We start from the raw sequence: 9,032 nt of genomic DNA, 5'->3' as shown, positions 1-9,032 counted from the left end.
TAGGCATAGTTCATCCAACCTGACAGTTCCCTCCCTCTCATTACTGCAAAGATGGTCTGGAAAGTAAAGGTAATCTGGGGGACGGGCTTTTTTTTATTACATTAAAGTGTGGATTCGATTAATTAATTAAACAGCCTTTCTTTCAAAAAATGTAATGCAACTATGCAAATGAGCCATGAGTGGTAATAAACCTGAATTTTCCTTAAAGCTTTTTAATGGTCTGCATACATACTGCAGGGATAATTATATTGCGCTTGTACAAAAACACATCAAATCCAAAACATACACTGCCTGTGAAAAACATGCACTCAGACATACTTTATCTTTTCTATTCACACATGCACTCAAACACAAATATTCATAGGAATCTCTGTCTCATAAGTGGCAACAGCAAGTGCACTTACGGTCTCTTTTGGCCCTGAACACAACCATGGACACACGCATCCCACCAGCAGTAATGAGATGCTTGGTCTCCCGTGTATGTGTTCAGCTGGTGAAACTCAGCAGTGGCCATACAGGGTTCAGTGGAAGACTCCAGACTAGTATAAACAGCCTGCAGAGAAACAGCAATACGCACAAATTTACACTCTCACGTTGAGAAAAACCCCATATACCTCCCATACTGGTCCTCCTCAAACACATACACACAGAGATGTACACATCATCTGTCTCCCTCTCTCTCATTATATAGCGCACAGGGGGGAAAGGGTGAGAAAAGTAAGGAGGGAGAGATACAGGAGGAAGAAGCAGAGGTAAACTCTCAGCTCTATCGCCATATCCATCAGGAAATGTCAGGATCCTCATATAGGAGGACTGTCGGGGTGCATGTAGTTTGTGACAGGAATAATGGAAGTATACAATATGTAAGAAGGTATGAAAAAGGTAAAACAGAGGTTAAGAAGCAGAGGGAGTAGGTGAAGCAAGGAGATAATGAGCTCGTGGGTGCTCATAGATAGGTCAAGGTTGCTGCAAAATAAATGTGTAGACAAAAAATAGTATGGAAAAAAGGTTGTCATTAGAGGCGCTCAGTCATAATTTAAAAAAAAAAAAACGTTTTCTGACAGGTCAAAGTCATTAAAAACTGTTGCATGTTGACTTTAAAAGTGCAAAAATCATCCTTTTAATTGGCAGTTTTCAAAGGATAATGTGTGCTTCAAAAGAAAAAATTCTGTTAGAAGCTCTGAAACGCTTTGGTGACTAAAGAGGGAAAAAAAAGTGAATGAACAAGCAGAATAAAAGTGACAAATTACATGTTTGCACCAAGAGTGGTCGGAGTTTTAATGCGACATAACAACACAAAATTGATTATTAAGGCTATTTCCCAACATGTTTGGGAAATAGCCATCACAAAGACCCTTGACATGAAAAAAGAATAGTCATTGTATTAAAATATATAAATAAATTTTGATATGTAACTCTTAATTTTTGTACTATAGTCAGGATATTAGAAAACAATACAAACTATTAGATACTGTGTCTGAAAATACTGAATAACAGCCAAAAAGTGTGATAAAAAACAGGAAGTGAAGAAGAAGTTTGTCTAAAGTGAGGGAATCCATTGTGCTCTAAGGAGGGATTGTCATTTTGCCTCCTTATATAAAAGTCATGTCAAGTTTATTTGTATAGCACATATAAACATAACAGTTGTTGACCAAAATGCTGAACAGGGATCAAATCAAATAACAAAGACATTTTTAAAACAGAAAAGGTAAAGTAGGCAAATTAAAACACAAATAAAAACACTGTGAACTCAGTCTTTGAACTGTAAAAGCTCAAGATTAAAAATAGGTTTTCAAACAGGTTCTGAAAGTGTCTAATGTTTCAAAGGGTCAGTGTAAATCAATACAAAGTTGTTCTGAGTGTCTACATTCAACCAATCATTTCAGAGTGAGGATGGCAATGTCCCCATCAGTGGGCCACAACAGGGAACTTAATGCCTAAATAACTATAAAATACGGGATTTTAGGCCTGTATGTTACATAGTGCCTTCAACGACAATCATCAAAACAGCACATTAAGAAATATCATTTAGAAGAACTTCTTTAGCCCTCCAGTAGAGTTTGAGAAACGTCCAGAGAATCAGTGCCAAGATACATGGAAGCTCTGCTATTTGCTTGGGATGCCACTATAATTTGTTAAGATACTTTGAGTTGGTTTTTACTTATTCTTCTTATTCTTGCACGGAACAGCAATTCAGCTTAGAAGTCTGTGCAATACTAGTAACTAACAATTTTATAAACTTTATACACTCTGTAGTAATTTGATCATTTGTCAAATCAATGTTTGCTTAAGCTTTAAACCAGTTTTCCTTCCACTTCTGTGTTTTGCAGTTATTTGTAAGTGTTGTTTTTAACCTTTTTTTTAATCATTCACAGGTGAATTATCTCCTTGCACTTTTAGTAATGACTAAAAAATGAGGAAGATTCAGTGTTTTGTGATAATTCTCTTTGGGTTTGCCACAACAAGCTAATGATTTCACATCAGACACTGTAATTTAATGTTTTGTTTCATAAATTGCTATTGCAATATTAAAGTTATCGTTAACATTTAACCTTCACAACTTAAACATTACTATTTTATCAATTTAAATATATTTTCAATAAAATCATTAATCCATTTTTTTTAACTGCTTAACCAATTTAGGGTCATTCACTGGCTGAAGTCCAAGTTGGCAAAGAGGATAAACCTGGATCTCACAGGGCTAACAGAGATAAACTGTTATCCACGCTCACAGCTACAGCAATTTAGAATCATCAGTTAACCTAATATACATGTCCATGGACTGAAAGGAAGCCAGAGCACCAAGAGGAAAACCAACATGAAAAGTGCTGGCTGCTACATCCCTGTGCCGCTGAAACAATACTATCGACATATTTATTTCGTTTTTCCTTTCTTATTTTTAATTTTTACATTTGATAGATAGCCAGCTAGCTAGAAAGTTAACAATCCATAGTTTTCAGTCATGTTACCAACTCACTAGTGACTGCAATTAGTGGACAGTTGGTTGTTTTTTCACCTGCCTCACTCCAAGACTACTTGAATCATCTATCAATGGAGAAAAAAGGATATTAAGAAAAACCAAGAATTTTGGGGGACTTCTGATCCATACTCTGCTCCAGCAACTTTATTTAAATCTCTGAAAGCAGCAAAGTCTCTCCCAGAGCTCCAGTTCAGAGATCTACGTATATGTAGACAATCCCTTACCTTACGCTGCTGACAGGATGAAAGCTTTTAAACTACAGGCAGCTACATGTATTTTCGATAGCTAGCTTAAACACAAAAATCCTACGTTACATTTAGGGCCAGAAAAGTTTCCCTAGTATTAATTTGTCGTATTAATGCTACTTCATAACAGTGAAGTAAACCAAGTATTTTTCCAATGTCAGTAAATCCTTCCTACAGTTTAAATGAGCCGCCAGTGACAGCCTGCTGCTGACTGCTGTGGAAAAGCAGGGACTGGTGTGATTTGGCCTGTAAGGCCTGTAAGGCAGGATTAGGAGAGGTGTGTTCACTTGTTGATGCCATATTCTGCACTTTAAGCAGCTGTAAATAAATATCGATTAGCGTATCCGATAGCAACTATGCAGCATTCTGGCTATGTTAAACCGGAAAACGTTAAAAGGATGCCTGGAGGGCAAAGAACCACGGTAATCTTTTTTTTCCGCCAGTTGGGCATATTCCAGTAGCTCTGACTTTACGTGAAAACTATGGATAGGCAGACTCACAAAAGCTGGTAATTCTACAGCTGTATGGTGTTGGTGTAGGATTTGAAGGGAATGAAAGTTATACTAAACGATCCATCGTTAAGTGATCACTAAAACAATGTTGAAACTTGAAAAATAGAAACAAGCTCTTTGTCTCAGTGTTTTGTTTTGTCTTTTCTATGCTAGAAAACTTCCAACTGGCTTACATTTTTGTTGTTTTTTTCCCGATCTTTATTATTCTCGTTTCTTCACAGGTTTTTAACATTTTTTCTGTTGCCTGATTGCCTTTTCTCCCAGCCCTTCCCACCTTCTCTCTCATCCACCCACTTTTCACCTTTTTCTGCTGCAGAAGTAACTAATGTGACCTTTAAAGTGTTACCAGCTTCGTGCGTGGCCGTCAATCATCATCAGCTTCCATTAAAATGACTATTAGGTAGCGTCACACAGCCACCACCTCACCCCACCATCCACATAAGCCACTCACCACTCACCGGTTAAATATGAATGTGGTTCACTACTCCTTAAAAGTGGACAGAGTGTTGGAAAATAATGACAATAAAAAACCAAAACAAAATTGTGAGAAACAGAGCGTGAGGGGAAAGATATGGCTTGTCTCATTCGCTCTCAATCATTCACTCCTTCCACCTCCTCTATAATTCCTCATCAATTGCGTTTACCTCAAGGTACCTGTGTTTTGGTCCTGAAGGACCCGACATAGTTAGCATCCCAACCAGCCAGAACAAGCACAAGCCAGACACAATCATTTCTTTTGTATCTATCCCTCAACACCTTAACCAGCTTCCCTTTATGGCTGTCTCTCATTATTGCTGTTTAGTCCTACAGGAGGAGGATGACTATCTCTTCCCCTCTCAGCCTCTTCACCTCGCTATTTACTTGCTTCGAGACCTCCCTATCTCTCGCTCTCACCTGTTGTTTCTTCCTCGAGTATCCCTCCTTCCTTCTCTTGTGGCTCCTGTTCCCTTCACGTCTGACTTTGTTTACTGTGATGCAGTCTTCATTCTTCCCAATCATTTTGCTTCTCTCTATTCTTCTTATCATATGTCTTATATTATTTTTACCCATTTAACCTTCTTTGTTTATGACTTTTCAATGTCATTTTCCCCTCAATCCCTTTTATTAAATCCATTTTTTAATTCAATTTTCAGTTGATTTTTTTTTGTTGTTGGGTTTTTTTTTTAACTGTTTGGAAACTGCTCTACTCCAAGCCAAAGCACATTCATACCCACTCACTTACAAACAACACTTAAGGTATGCAAATTTAAGTAAAGAAACTCACAGTTTACCTAACACTCATCACACAATTAAACACAAGAGCTGGAGTAACAGCTGCTATGAGAGTTTGTGCATGTGTATCTGCCAGTTAATTGTGTCCTAGAATAAAAAAACATAAATTAAAGAACTATACCTGCTTCTCCTCAAATTAAATGCAAAAAAGGACCAACCACCAAGAAACCAAATATATTAAACAAAATTACTTAATACAAAATCTGCTCACAGTTACATATTCTCACTCATTACCCATTTGTAGCTCTCCTGCTGTCCATTTAAAGTGTCGAGACATTATGAAGAAGTACTTTGCAAATGAAACTTTCAAACAATAAGTTAAAGCTGTCACGGTCTGCAGAGACAGGCCGTGCGGCGGTGTGTGTGATGGACCCAGGTGCATACACAAGTTAGTAGACGGGAGTGGACTTAACAGAAAGCGAGCCTTTATTATGGCTGAAGACAAAGTGCACAAACAAAGCAGGGATGGCGTGACTAGACTACAACTAAACTGGGAAAACTAATACTGCGACAAACTAAGAAAACTCAGACTATGATGATCACTGCAAGGACTGACCGTGAAAACATGGAGGTGAGAACACAGACGACGCGACACAGACTGTACGAAACACAGAGACTAAATACACATGAGGGATGATCAGGGGAAGTAGATGCACACGGGGAACACAGGTGACACTGATAATCATAACAAGACACGGCAGGAGTGAACGTAACACTGATGGGAGATGGGCAAAGTAAAGCAGGAAGTACACAGAGGTTCAAACAGGAGGAGAGAGCACGGGGAGAACGCAGACATAACGGGCTGGGGAAAACATAGAATAAAGCACAAAGAGAGACGAGGGCTCATAAATACACAGAGGGGCACACAGGGGGTAAGAGTCACGAAGGGAAAACTCATAAGGAACAACGTAACAGATCAACCCAGGAAGCATGGCCTAAATAAAGAACAAAATACAAAAATACATGAAAACTAAGAATACTGGGCCCACATGGCCCAGGACCATGACACCACCCCCCCCTAAAGGGCTGGCTCCCGACAGCCCAAACCCGAGAAACAAAACACAAGCGAAACAGAAAACACCCCACCCAGGGCGGGAGGCGGGGGACCAGGACAGAGGGAACAAAACGAACCAAAAACAAGGAGCACGAGAACAAAACTGAGTCCACAAATACACAAAAGAGTCCAGAACAGGAAGGCGAATGTCCAAAGAGGCCCGAAGGCCAACCCGAGAGGCGACAACACAAAAGTCCAGTCCAACCGTTCCGGAGGCCGGCCGCGCGGAAGGCGGCGGCGGAGCAGTTCAGGGGGCCGGCCGCGCGCAAGGCGGCGGCTCTCCAGTGTCAGGCGTACTGGCCGAGGCCCGGTGGGCACGGGACCGGCTGAGGCGGCAGCAGACGGGGCACGGGACCGGCTGAGGCGGCAGCAGACGAAGCACGGGACCGGCTGAGGCGGCAGCAGACGAAGCACAGGCTGAGGCGGCAGCAGACGAAGCACAGGCTGAGGCGGCAGCAGACGAAGCACAGGCTGAGGCGGCAGCAGACGAAGACTCTGAGGCGGCAGCAGACGAAGACTCTGAGGCGGCAGCAGACGAAGACTCTGAGGCTGCAGCAGACGAAGACTCTGAGGCTGCAGCAGACGAAGACTCTGAGGCTGCAGCAGACGAAGCACAGGCCGGAGCTGCAGCAGACGAAGCACAGGCCGGAGCTGCAGCAGACGAAGCACAGGCCGGAGCTGCAGCAGACGAAGCACAGGCCGGAGCTGCAGCAGGCGTAGCAGAAGGTGGCTGGATGGGCTCCTCGGGCCCTCCAGCTGATGTGGCATGGTGCTGGACGGGCTCCTTGGGCCCTCCAGCAGACGAGGCGTGAGGCCGGACGGGCTCCTCGGGCCCTCCAGCGGAGACAGAAGGCTGAACGGGCCCCTCGGACCCTCCAGCGGACACAGAAGGCTGAACGGGCCCCTCGGACCCTCCAGCTGACGTGGCATGAGGCTGGTGCGGTTCTCCAGAACCCCCAGCTGACGAGGAAGGTTGCTGAACGGGCCCCTCGGACCCTCCAGCGGAGACAGGAGGCTGAACGGGCCCCTCGGACCCTCCAGCGGAGACAGGAGGCTGAACGGGCCCCTCGGACCCTCCAGCTGACGAGGTAGGTGGCGGCGTGGGAGCCGCGGAGTCCTGGATGAGCTCATCCGAGCTCCCAGCAGGAGCTGATGCAGAGCCAGAGAGATTTGAGACCCCTGGCTGAATGTTAAGCTGACCAGCGGACTGTACTGCTATCGGGGACTGGGCTACAGGAGCTACTGGGGCCTGCGCTACAGGCGGCACTGGAGCTACTGGGGCCTGCGCTACAGGCGGCACTGGAGCTACTGGGGCCTGCGCTACAGGCGGCACTGGAGCTACTGGGGCCTGCGCTACAGGCGGCACTGGAGCTACTGGGGCCTGCGCTACAGGCGGCACTGGAGCTACTGGGGCCTGCGCTACAGGCGGCACTGGAGACTGAACTGAGGGTGGCTGCGAGGGAGCTAACTGAACTGAGGGTGGCTGCGAGGGAGCTAACTGAACTGAGGGGGGCTGCGAGGGAGCTAACTGAGTTGTGAGAGGCTGCAGACCCTGGCGGCTCCGAGGGCCCCCGAGAGCCAGGCGTGTTCCCCGAAAGATGTGCTGACAATCGGGGGTAGGCCACGGCTTTCCCCGGAGCTCCTCCTCTACGTGGGTGCAAGCTGCTTGCTGCTGCTCACAGAGACCGGGCCCCATGATTTCCTTAGTAGGTCTTTCTAAACAACTAAACACCGTACTGTCAGTCTCCGAACACGATTCAGTCATAGTGTCCGGCCCCGGCAAATCAATGCTCATCTCACTCTGCTTCATAGAGGGGACGTGAGGCACGAAAACGCAGTCACTCACCGGAGTTAATGCGGTGCCACGGCAGCGCCGGCGCCGCCCCCTTCTGGTAGCTGGCGCGATGGGCGCTGATGGCACCAATGCAGGGGGTGATGTAGCGGCGATCTCCCGGTCGTCCGCCCACATCCTTGCCAGAAATGAGGCAGGCGAAGTAAAGTCTAAGCGGATTGGAGACGGCGAGCGGCTGGTAGGCTGTGCAGCAGGTGAGAGGTCCTGCTCCGAGATGAGCCAGGGCTTCCACCGGAGCTCGTCCTCCCGATAAGCCCGTAACACCTGCTGCCGCTCTTCCTCGCCAAAGTCCATGGCCTCCGTCGTCTCCGTGCGCCACGCCGTGCGGCCAGACCGCGGTGAAGACGCGGAAGCCGACGGGGCGCGAGCGGAAGGTGTGTCGGTGGCGAGCCTCACCGTTCCAACTGCAACTGCTTCTGGCTCGCGAAGCAGCGGGGAAACGGGACAACAGCAGGGCTCTGGCGGCATAGCCTGCACACTAGGCAGCCGTGGCTGCGGACGGAGTTGGAGAGCGGTGACGAGAAGGTCGGTGATCAGCGGGTGTAGTGCCTCCCATAGCCAGGGAAACACAGACATGCATACTCCCACTTGGCGGGCCAACTCCTCCCGTTCCTCCTCTCCGGAGCACCGCAGCCATCTACCACATAGCGACTCCACCGTCTGGAGGATCTCCCTCTCTTGTGTCGCTGGGTCCGACATGGTCGCGTCGTACTGTCACGGTCTGCAGAGACAGGCCGTGCGGTGGTGTGTGTGATGGACCCAGGTGCATACACAAGTTAGTAGACGGGAGTGGACTTAACAGAAAGCGAGCCTTTATTATGGCTGAAGACAAAGTGCACAAACAAAGCAGGGATGGCGTGACTAGACTATAACTAAACTGGGAAAACTAATACTGCGACAAACTAAGAAAACTCAGACTATGATGATCACTGCAAGGACTGACCGTGAAAACATGGAGGTGAGAACACAGACGACGCGACACAGACTGTACGAAACACAGAGACTAAATACACATGAGGGATGATCAGGGGAAGTGGATGCACACGGGGAACACAGGTGACACTGATAATCATAACAAGACACGGCAGGAGTGAACGTAACACTGATGGGAGATGGG

The sequence above is a fragment of the Copadichromis virginalis genome, linkage group LG22 (genome assembly GCF_057382275.1).
Source record: "Copadichromis virginalis isolate Kocher_CV1m ecotype Utaka linkage group LG22, C_Virginalis_male_GT1.1, whole genome shotgun sequence".
In the NCBI taxonomy this organism is placed as follows: Eukaryota; Metazoa; Chordata; class Actinopteri; order Cichliformes; family Cichlidae; genus Copadichromis; species Copadichromis virginalis.
This window is presented reverse-complemented; position numbering follows the sequence as displayed.